This window comes from Lonchura striata, chromosome 4, assembly GCF_046129695.1.
Source record: "Lonchura striata isolate bLonStr1 chromosome 4, bLonStr1.mat, whole genome shotgun sequence".
Classification (NCBI taxonomy): Eukaryota; Metazoa; Chordata; class Aves; order Passeriformes; family Estrildidae; genus Lonchura; species Lonchura striata.
Genome location: NC_134606.1, coordinates 36,804,748 through 36,817,043, shown reverse-complemented (window position 1 = coordinate 36,817,043; position 12,296 = coordinate 36,804,748). Strand labels below are relative to the sequence as shown.

Below are 12,296 nucleotides of genomic sequence, written 5' to 3'. Positions count from 1 at the left end.
TTTTTCAGTAATTGTGTCCCTGTGATTATATGGTTCTGTCTTTAAGGATGGCTGGGGAAATATATTCTAAACATCACTAACAATACAAGTTCTTTTTTCTTGATCAGAGTTGGAAAGGGACAACTTTTTTGTGGAACTGATTGGGAGTACTCTGAAAGCCATTATCCCTATATCAATGGCAATTGCTTTTATTATTAACTGTATGTATGCATTAATAAGAGCTGCTGTTTGAAATCAGCTCCACCTTAGACCTAATCTAGGAATGAAGCTGTAATGCCAAGTTTATGATATCTTTGTGTGTTGCTATGGAAGTGATATTAGAAATATTAAAAATCCAGCACTTTGGGCTGTGAAGCAATAGGATCGATAGAAACTGTAAGCATGGATGCAGTAGAAGAAGACTTAATTTTAACACAGATATATTCGGTTCTTTGGAAAACCATGAAAGAAAAAGAAGGCAGTATATCAGAGTAAGTATTTTTAGATGTTACAGTGTATCTTTATCGGGATGTCTAGAATGAACGTAAGAATATAGTTCTTAATTGTCAAAAAATACATTTTAAGCAAAATAAATTTAAAAAGTAAAATTGCTGCACATGAATTAGTATTATTTTTAACAAAAAAGAAATTTTTTTATCATTTGCTGTTTTGATCATAGGCTTCTTTTCCTTCCATGTTTGCTTGTTATTTCTAATGTTTTTTTCATTTTAAATCTGCAATGGGAAACAGCCCAAGCAGATGGTAGCAATCTAGTTCTGTTCCTTTTTAGCTGTGATTATTTCCAGTGACAGTTAAGGCTGTCTTGGGCCCCTGGATGGTAAGCCTGTTGATACTGACTGATTATTGAATAGCTCTGTAATATGTATTTATGTGTAATTTCAGATACAAAATGATCAGTGGAAGTTTTGTTACAATGTGCTTAGATGCATGGAAAGATGAAAGACTGAAGAGTGGATCAATAAAGTAATTACTAGATGGAAAATGCTATGAGAACACATTGGTGATGTACGATTAAACTGAAGAACAAAAATCATATACAATGACTGCTTCCAGCTTTTGACAGGAAACATGAGCCTTTAGGCATAAATGACTGTGAATGGCAAAATGCAGCTGCTGCCTTCATTTGAATAGCCTAAGGAAGACAGGAGAGCAATCAAAACATGCCCCAGCTATAAGCAATCATTTCAGAGCTTTAGCTGACTTAAAAAGCAACAGCAAGTTAGACTCTGAAGAGTACTAGACAGGATCCTGTGATGTGCCACTGCCAAACCCTTTGGAGGAGATACAGTGAATAAAGGAATATTCATGAGAACAGGAATGTTCCATAGAGAATTAAACAGCTGCACATCCCACAGTCTCTGCATGAAGCATCACACACGTTCCAGTTTCTGCAGCTGCCCTTCAACCTCCTTTCAGCTGCTAAAACTCTCATCTTTGCCTCCCTCTTTCTGATCCTAATGAGTGCTGTGCAGCAGCAGCTCAGGGCTGTTTGGATGTTCTTCAGCAACTGGATATTAAAATCCATTCTCAGGTGCACTCTTTTACATTCACTACCCCGTTATTTCTTCTTTTAAATTTTATTTTACTAAGAACTTTAAAAGTGAGAATATACCAGCTGCCCTGAGAATTCACCTGAGCTGTGGGGCTGCCCACAGTAACCATTACCAACTCCTGTTGTAAGTACAATTTATCTGCAACAGTGGCTTCAGGAGGAAAGAAATATCTGGAAAGGTGCAAACCAGAGGTGTCATATCCTCACAGCACAGTGCAGTTCCAAGGTTTTTAAGAGCCTTGGACACAATAATAGCACAGGTCTAGAAACAATAGAATCATATTAAGAACATGCTATCTCATGCTAAAATCCCATTTTTGTTTTCCTTCTTGTTCTGAGGCAGACTTGATCAGCAAAAGGGGGAAAGTCTGTATCATGCTGCCTGGTATATTTTACAGATATATGTGTAGCTATCTTTAATCTTACTGATATCAAATGCAGCATTTTGGGGGAAATTAGAACTGATAAAACAATGTAAAATATGAAAACAAATTTATCTGTATTATCAGAGGAGCATATTTTGTTGACCTAGGTCTAGATTTTGCTGTTTTACATAATTCTATTTCTCTTCATTCACCATTCTTCCTTTTATTGCATTCCATAACTGCCAGAAACAAATGAATCCAAAAGTTCTGTAGAGGAAAACAAGTTAAGCACCCCCAGCTGTTTGCAACAGCATAAACTGCTGCTTCATTAATTCCAATATGTATGTGCAAAGGCCTCAAGCACAGCCTTGCTCCAGCAACAGCTACAATACAGAATTATTGTTTATAATAAATCATTTTAAGCCAATTGGAGCTCTGGGTACCCTGGTGTCGTGACACATGCTGCATCTGTGAGGATGGCTTTTCTAAATGTTAAAAAACTATGGGAAAATTTCATTTTCTTATTGTCTTTGTTGAACTTACTTCTGACTATTGCCAACTTAACATTTTTTGAAACTGGGGGAGAAAAGGTTTGATTGTCAGTGTAAAGAAAAAGAGCTTAAGTAGCTCATAGAAGAGTAATGACACTATATAGCTTTACTTACAAAGAGGAAAGTTTAACCTAAGTGCCATATTAATTTGAGAAAGGTTAAACCATGCCTGTGCCACTATTCATATGTTTGTTGCTTCCTGCAAGTGAGTATTCTATGAAGGTGAGACAAAAAATAGCACTGTCCAGAAGAAACTGATAAGCTGAGGCCAAAGATACTATGAGTTTCTGTGGAGAATAAGGACTTGCCCAAGGAAAATAAATAAAGAATAATCTCCAATTCTTCTTGAAAGGTCTGGTCATATGGAACAATTTTTTTTCTTAATAGAACATTTTATACTGGTTAAGGGAGAACTCTGCTTAAAATTTGTTAATAGAATATGGCCAATAGCTATATCATGTGTTGAGATCTTAAGTAAGGATTTTTTCAGATGAATCCAGGGCCTCATATTAATGTAGGAAACACACCGAGTCTAATTAGTTTGGATTTGCTTGAGCTGAATTGAAGTCTGGTTTATAAACTAGCCTTTATTTTTAATTAAGTAAATGCACTTGCAATCTTTTTGCACTATTTATGTATGCCACCTATTTTTTTTTTTTTCTATAGGAAGGTGTGAAAGTGTAAAAAGCTTATTTTGTTTATTTTGGTTTTAAAAGAAAGTTAAAACCTACTTCTATTTGTTTACTTACTCCTTTCTGCTGTCAGGATATGAGTTCAAACAATTCTATTTCCTTCAGCTGCAGGGAGAAAAATTAAGTTGGGATTTGCAAGTGGCTTTGATATTGGTGTTTGGCAGCATGTTTTCACTGCACAATTAACTAGACACCCTACTTGAGTATACACCTCAGTCTTATCAGCTGCACAAAGTAGCTAGGTTGATAGCCACACCTACTAAGAGAATACAAGCAAGTGTCTAAACAACTGTTTTCCAGCTGAAACCCACTGGTGGGGTTTCAGATAATGCCAATAAGGAGAGAAGAGCCATCCAGTGCTAGTACAGGTGTTAGATTGGCTGTCAATCACCTCTATACACTATGCAGTGAGCAGATGTGATATATCACACCAGTGAACAATGAAACATTGGAGCTTACTGGTGTGCATGGTACACTAATAATATGAGGCTGGGAAATAGGAAATTAGAGTTGTTCGGAACTAAATAAACCTGCCCTTATGGGGTTATTACTAAAGAGCATTCCAAACCATGCTCATGTCTTAAAACCTTACAAAATTGTCCATACATAAAATCTGAATTTTGTCCAGTGAAATGACAATTTATACACATGAGAAGAATTCACATTGTTAGCATTTACCTGAAGATACAAATCTTAGTAAATACAACCTATTAATTAAATAGGCAACATATGTGATTTGGGAAGAAATATAAAATAAGGTTGCAAAAATATGTCTAAATGAAAAAAAAAATTGAGTTAAAGATGAAAACAGTTGAGTGAATTGAAATCAATGATACAATTGCCTTTAGAATCTGAATATGTCAAAAAAAGTTTACATATTTTCAAGTGAAAATAAAGCACATTGCTCCTTTAATGATACATAATTTTATAAATGGTGTACCTTGGACTGTAAATGTAAGGTGCTAAAGGAAATCTATCAAAATTAGAACTAGAGCATAACAGTACTAGGATCAGGAAGTGGCAATTATGCAGTTTATTTGACAGTTCATTTCTTTGTAGAGAGAGCCAGAGCAGGTATCTACTGATTAACCAAATGCTTGGGGGTAATTGATCTGAAAAAGAGAGCAAACTTTAAAGAACATGGAAATTATCTATGTTGGGAGAAAAAAGACCAAGCCAGTGTTAGTTCAAAATCCTTGTAATTATAAGTTAGTGCCTGGCACTGTGAATCTGGAAACTGCAGTAAAATTTTTCTCTTCTCAATGTAACATGAGCTTTGCCACAGTTTGAGATTAACCTTTAATTCAGCGGACCTTATTTACTTCTATGAACTCATGAAATGCCCTATCTGTAAAGCAGATGTCATTTTTCTCTTTAAAATGGATATTCTGAGACTTAATTAATTGGTGTTCTTTGCTTATAAAGAGGTTCTATCAACAAAGCCTATAAACAGTCAAAGCTGATAAAATCTTTGTGAGTACTACAGGAGAAAAGGCACAGGCTTAGCTAGATTTTGGATATGCAGTTAAATACAAGTCATGCCTTGATAGAATTGTTTTGATAGTTTAAAAGAAATTCTTGAGGAATGTAGTGAGAATATAGGAAAATGTTTTCTGTGCTTGTGTGGGAAAGCTTTCTTTACCTTGATAAGATTTTACTTGGATATTGTAAGCAGAGTGGAATGAGTGTGTTTCTCCTGAGAATTGTTAAATACTGGCACAGGCTAAAATCTCATAATAGGATTGGTTTTGTTGTTGTTATTATTGCTATTGTTGCTATTATTATTATTACTTTAGCTCTGATGATTTTCATTATACTGTTTCGGTTGTATATTTATAAGTGAAAGGATACTTCATTTGCATTTTTACTTTTGTAGCTGTGACCTCAATTTCTATATACATATGCAATATATGTATACACATTTGGTTTAAACTATCTAATAATTGCTCAGAACGTTAAATTTGTTGATTGATTTTACGGTATTTACACCAAAATATTTTTAATTGAAAAAGTAGGTTTATTTTATTGTATTCTACCTTAACAAGGACTGAATTTGAGTTAGCACATCATTGCATGAAAATGTAGGTTTCTATTTTTCATATAATTGTAACAGTTAGAGGAAAGTTAGTATGCAACTAGAAATATTCTCATGTGACAATGAGTCACATTCTCATGTGAATTAGATTACACGGCCACAGCAATTTGAAAATACTTCAATAATCCAAAACAAAGTTCTACTTTACATTTCCAAGTGTTCTGTAATACACTTTCTCTATAAACCCAAAATGTTTTATAAAAGCAAATCATAGCTGTAATTTAGTCTGGTAAATATGGCTTTGAGATACTGATATACATTTAATTTTGTGCCATGAATGCAGAGGACAGCTTCCTCATTCGTCTTACTTTTTTGTACTCTCTTTTTTCTAGCAATACTTTTAAACTCATTCAGGAAAATGTATGTGTTTTTAATTTATCCTGTATTCTGGTATTTGAGATATACATCAAATAGCACCCAGGATATTGTGGGATGTGTGTTATGTCACATCTCTTATCTTATTGTCATTGCTGCACATCTATTATAAGCACTCTACTTATTCACAGTTTGGGCTCTCTGCACCACACAGTTTGACCACACCTCCATCCCAGGCACAACCCATCCACCTCCTTCTACACTCACTCTCTCTCTGACACAGGACTTTATGTTAACCTTGCCTGATATTGCATCATTCCAACAACGACTTTTTCCTCATCATCCTGCTGGGAAGGTTGTTTCCTGGGCTGGAACTTTATGTGCACATATGTAATGTAGCTGTACAAAAATGATAGCTTTCCCATCTCTCCTTCTCCCCTACATTGCAGCAGATTTTATGAACTCCCCTTTGATAGTGGCTGTTGTCTTCTGGAATCCAAAGCCAATACAAGGAAAATATATACATGATTTATTTTTTTGTTATTTGGAATTTGTCCCCTCCTTTTAAAGTGTTCTATGCTTTTAGAAAAATAATTAATGCACAGGCTTAAATGCTCTAACAAAGCAGTATCAAGGTCATCATCAGCATAAGGAATATTTTTATATTAATTTAAATTACTTTGATTCAACACTGATGTCATACAGGGTGCTGACTTGAAGACATTTTCCTCTCTTTTCTTCCTCAACCAATAGCATTATGCTATCAATTGTGAATTGTTTATCTATCAGTTCAAGCTGGATTTACATTAAAATTATCTACTTCTCAGTGGATAGAATTATTTTCATTTGCATTTAATTTTTTACAATTAGTTGGTGACAGTTTAATTCTTGTTAATTCATGCTTTCTTTTCTACTACATAACATAACTCTATGGAATGCATAATTTACTGCATTAATTTAAGTAAGCCTTAACCGAGTTTTGAAGTTGACTGGTTTTTTCTAGTTATAGGAATCTCCTAAGTGAGCTGTTAAATATTACACTGTGCTCAGTTAGAATGATATATCAGTTAAATGTAGAGTATGATCATTTCTGTCAGTATTTCCTCTTTTTCTATATAACTTTGAAACTTGCAAGTTTTTCAAATCAGGTAGAAGTTGTTTATATTATGAAGAAATGTATTTTTATTAGTCTAGAGGAAAATATGAAGAATTTTGTTGATCTGTAGTTTTTTGAACTTGGCTTAAGTAGGAAATTTATATTCATTATATTTAGGGAAGTTAATAAGTTGATTGGAAGACTTAGACTGTATAATTTATCTTTTATCATGACTTCAACAGTTAGGCCATTATTCTAATAAAAAAATGCCACTTTGTATTTTAAATCTATTTTTATCATGCAGAACATCTTATCTGTCAATATCTGATTAGAGGTCCTCGCTGTTTGAGACAGCTTTTCTCTCTCTGACAGATAATTTGTGGTTCTGAGACCATCAATTGAGGATTCATCTCTAGGAGTGGGAGGAATAAGAAAAAAAAAAAGGTTAGAAAGACCTAGGAGATAATTTTTCATTATACTTCAACCCATGACTTTTGCCTTGAGCCCAATAGAAAAGCTGAATCTTCCTGTCTTATCACTGCAAAGACAGAATACTCCTGTATTGATTTAAACAGAGAAGTTCAAATAAATTTCAGCTTGATAATTTCTTCATAACATCTCATCATAGTATAAGGGAAACTGTCCTATTGTTTTTCCTTTCAGTTTCAATTTTTTCTCCTTTTAATTTTCAGTGCAGTAAATAAGTTGTTGGGCCAACACAGGCCTTTGGTAGCTCTGTCCACAGTGCTACCCAGACCATGAGAAACTTTCTGTTTAAGCACCTTCTCCAAGATGATTTCTTCTTAAAAATACAGTAACTGTCTTGAAGATGAAACAGAAACTAAATTTTATAATTAAGATGCATGTAAAATCAAAAAGAGAGAAACTGGTTGTTGTTAAAGATCCTGAAAGGTCTTTCATACCTACTTGCTACAGTGACAAATGTTTGTCTAATCTATTCATAAATATGTCTTTTGGGAAAAATGTAATTATAGTTCTTGGTACTTGTAGGAAGAAAAATACTGCATTTAATTCTCAAGTCTATATTTGACAGTAAGTAGCACAAGCATATTTTCCTGACATAGCAATTTTGAGTGCAGAATATCAGGCATTTATTTTGATATTTACCATAAATATGGGAATAGATTTCTACCTTTAGTTCTACAAGTAATTTTTAATCTAAATGCATAGTGTGCCTGGATTGTTTACTCTTCCTAGAAGGATAACTGTGTGTTCTTCCTTGTACTGACAGATGTGGATACTGGATAAGATAAATGCAGAGGCTGAGAGGCAGAAATATATTAGCTGACTATACAAAAGCTATGGCACATATTTTATAATTTTATACTCATATCTACTATGTTGAAATTTGACAGTGTTCTAACTTTGAAGATAGATTTTATGTCAGAAAGAGAAGTGTTGGTGAAAAGCAAGTTGAAACTGTGCTATGCCTGGGTGTATTTAGTGTAGACAGAGTCCAGGGTTTTATCTCAAGTCAGAGTGAAAGGCCAAATTAGCCAGGAACACCAGTGAGTATCTGAGATTTCAAGAAATCCAAAGATGTAGTATCAAACTTACTCAAGCCAAGCACACGTGAAAACAGCAACTACAGCCACTAAAAATTTGCCAGAATTTTTACAAAGAACTCATCTCTGTTGACATTCACATTAATAATTTGATATACTATGTAGATAGCTGCAAGCCAATACAGGACTCAAAGGGGTTGTTCCTTAGTTTAGCTATAAGGTCAGAACAATGATAGGGACCCTTCATAATAGATGTCCAAACAAATGTACCTCAGAGACACTCACAATTATTAGATAACTCATATCTAATTAAGCTCTCCATTGGGTTTGTGAACTAATGACCTGATTAAATTTGACTTGCAGTCTTGCCAATTATGTGGTTTCCTTTTGTACATCCTTTTCTGAAGGAAATTCACAGTATGAGCACAGAATAGTGGTTTGCACACATCACCTAAATGCCATTGTCTGCCTCAGCTGGAATGTTTCCTAATCATTCCTGTGAAATGCAATACTCTGCTACTTCCATATTACTGAGATTTCTTTATGGATCTATGTTTGGATTAAACTGCTTTGTCAGAAGGCTTTGAAAATCATTAATAGCTTATTATATTTTTTTGACAAGAATGGGCAGAAATTGTTGATTCTAACCAAACTTCATGTTGAATCCGCAGATTTTTTAAGTTTTGAAGTTTAAACAGTGAAAAAAAAAATTATCCTGCTCAGATTCTCAGAGTTTCAAAAGCTGCCAGCTAAAGAGTAACAGGTAACTTTACAGTTAACTCAACAAGCTGAGTCTGGACAGTCTGTATTTCTCAATTCCCTGAAAATAAGGGATCTTGAGTATCGTGATCTTAATTTTGAGTATATCAAGAAGAGAAGGTAAAAGCAACAGGAAAACCAAAATTTAGTCTTTCTTTTGAAGGAAAGGAAAGCTGTTTATGCATATCCACAAAATTTTCTCTGAGCCTAAACTGGAAAGATGAGCACAATTATTATTGAAGAAAAAATATTTAATTCACTTTTATTACTGTAGGAATGCAAATGTCATTTCAAGTAACATATTGAATATGATGCATGTTGAACTCCTATAACCAAAGCTATAGTATTGGAATTAGCTAACAAAGTAACAAAATTAACTAAGTTTCTCTATTTGCATCAATCAATCTTTGATACTATGTATAAATGTGAGTGAGTGAAAAGCAACTGAATAAAGACTAAAACTCTTACAGATATTATTTTGGATAATACGTAGAAGAAAAAAAATCTATCTTCCTTCTATATACTAGAAAATCCTAGAATAAAGTGAGTTGAATAGAGATTTTTTTTTTCCTGTCTTTTGATTAGTCCATTGATGAATTAATTATGAACTTCAAGAAGGAAATAGCATATAGGTTGTTAATCATTCAGCACAACTTCACATTATTCTAATGCTCAGGGCACTTTTTTTTTTTTTTTTTAATTTGCATTACTTGGAGAGATTCAAAGACTTAAAGCAGGATTGGAGTCAACTGATGAAGTTGTCAATTTCAATTTTGCTTTTCTGTACTACCATTTGCATTGTACCAACCTAATTCAATTCTGGAATTTTCAACACTGCCTTGTGTTGCTTTTCTACAGCAGACATCCCTACTCTGTTTGTTTTAAAAATATTTACTTTTAGATCACCTTGCAAGATGAGAAGGTGACATGCTGTCATATTCTGTCATACATGGAGATGAAGGTCAAAGTGCCACTCAGCTTGTTTGACAAACGGTGCCACCCATGACCTGCTTGCTGGAATACTTAGCATTCCAAACAGCCCCATGTACAGTGGCTTAAGGCAAAGCCCCTGCTGACTTTCTGCTGCAGCATTTACTATTCAGCAGGTTTGCATATCAGGTCCATAGGTCAGAAATCAGGTGATCACTAATTATATGACCTTAATAATGGCCATCCAAGAGAAATGTATTTCAAGTAACTTGCTCATTAATACATAGCACTTCATTACCTATGGAAAGAATTTTATTTTGTTCTACAGGTTCTCGTTCAGCTGTTTTTATTGTGAGTGTGGGTTTTGTTCTTGCTAGAACCCCAAGTTTGTTCTAGGGAAGCTGAAATTGGGGAGGAAAGAAAAAAGGAAGAACTGAGCCTGAGATTGTGTTAACAAGCAGACATGGATCATACATGGTTCTCAGATGCTGCTAAGAAAATATCCAATGGCCTCTGTCTGCAACATTCGTGGTACAAATGTACAAATGTAATTTGTCAATTACAGTTACAGTTACACTATTCTAATTCTATGTTTTTAAAAGCAGACAACTTGGGCAAACTTCCACAGGCATAGCTAGCTCATGAGTTCTATGAGAACAGTCCCTGCTATATTTTAAATGCATGCTTTGAAAGCACAGAATTTTCACAGCTTGCCAATTAATAGTTGATGAGAATCTATCATCAATAAGAATTAATTTTAATATTAGAGAAAAATCAATTTTCCCTAAATTGTTTTTGATAAAATCAAGGTAGAACAAATCAAAGTAACCTCATATGGAAAATTTCATCTTTAATGATTCTGTTTTGTCAAAATTATATAATTGAAATCATTACCTTAAAATATTAACTTGTAAACATTTAGTTTGTTACTGTTATATTTCTAATATTTAATGACAGAAATTGAAAAAGGAATTTTTTATCTCTCCTCTTTCAACAAAATAGACAGTTCTCTGAAACCCTGAAGTGAACTGAAAGTTCTCTAGCTTTAAATGGGCTTTAAACACAGCCTATATTGGAACAACAATAAAGCATTCATTCACAACAACAGGCATTTTTAAATCCCTATATGTTATACTTTGATTCTGTCCACCAGTTCAGGATTTTGATGTAGTTTTTATAATATTAAGTCAATTGGCCAGTCAACTTTCTATGTCTCAGCAGATAGGTTGTTGGAGGTCTCACCTCACAAATGCTCATCTCATATTTCTATTTGTTTAAAACTTTGCTCAGTCATGTAAAATCTTCATTGTTCCTCTTACAGAATATTTCATATATGCATATATACATATTTTTGAGTGTACAACCCCCATATATATGTATATATAAAGCACACATACATATATAGGGAGATAAATACCAAAAAAGAACCCAGGGTTCTTCAGGGTTTAGAATTTTATGTTCAAGAAAAAAGCTGTCATTCTGTTGTATCTGCTCATAGCTAACCAGACTGGAAACTTCTAACTTCACTGTTCCTGTGTGCAGAGATATATTGACAGAAAGGTGGGAGGCTTTCACATCGCCGAATAAATCTGGTTTAATTTAAAGAGAAAGAAGCATGTCAATTATATGACAGACTGATAGGCCACATTAAGGAAATGTCCATCAGGTATGCTTAGACATTTAGCTTCCAGGGAGAAGATCCAGCTAGGAATGCAGTATTTTGATGATTATATTAGTCCAGCTTTTAAGAAATCATATTCTGATTCTGTTATGCTTTTGGAAGACTCAATGTTAATCTAATATTATATTTTCATATCTTGATAATTAAATCTCTTAAGTTTCCTGAAAAGTACAAAGGCACTTTTTTTTTTCCTTTTTTTAATCACACTTTAGAATTTCATAAGGATTTGTGTCATTTATTAAATGGTCAAAAATTCCAAGGACATTACTAACATTACTAACATCTACCATGTGTCATTATCTACCTGCTTTTCTTTTGCACAGTAGATGTCCATAGAGTCTAGAGAGACTCTTGAAGCTTTAAGTCTCTGCATTGCATGTAATGCTGTCTTCTTTTAATATTTGCAGGGAAATGCCAAGATATTTCCCCAAACCCAAAGGCAACTTTTCTTACTTGCCTACAATTAATGGTAGCAATCTCCTTTTCTGTGTAGGACAAAAGACTTTTGGAAAACTCAGAAATCTGGACATTTCTAGAAATCCCTTGCTATGTTTATTTAAAGTAAAACTATAAACTACAATTAAAGGGTTTCCAGGTGTCATGGTTTGACACGGAAAAAGAATTTTTCCGGAAGGAAGAGGTCAATTTGGATATTGACCAATTGAAGGTGGACACGCCTCTGAGAACACAGAGGGATTAAAAGCAGAATTCCCAGGGGAACTCGCTCTCTTTGG

At 34.0% G+C, this 12,296-nt stretch overlaps 1 long non-coding RNA gene across 1 annotated transcript in view; it reads left to right on the top strand.

The window, feature by feature from the left end:
- Positions 1 to 272: 272 nt before the first annotated feature.
- LOC144246126 (uncharacterized) overlaps positions 273 to 12,296 on the top strand; it is a 77,540-nt gene continuing 65,516 nt past the window's right edge. Inside the window, exon 1 of the long non-coding RNA XR_013339810.1 lies at positions 273 to 470. This is a non-coding gene — a long non-coding RNA (uncharacterized LOC144246126). The remainder of the gene's footprint in view (positions 471 to 12,296) is intronic.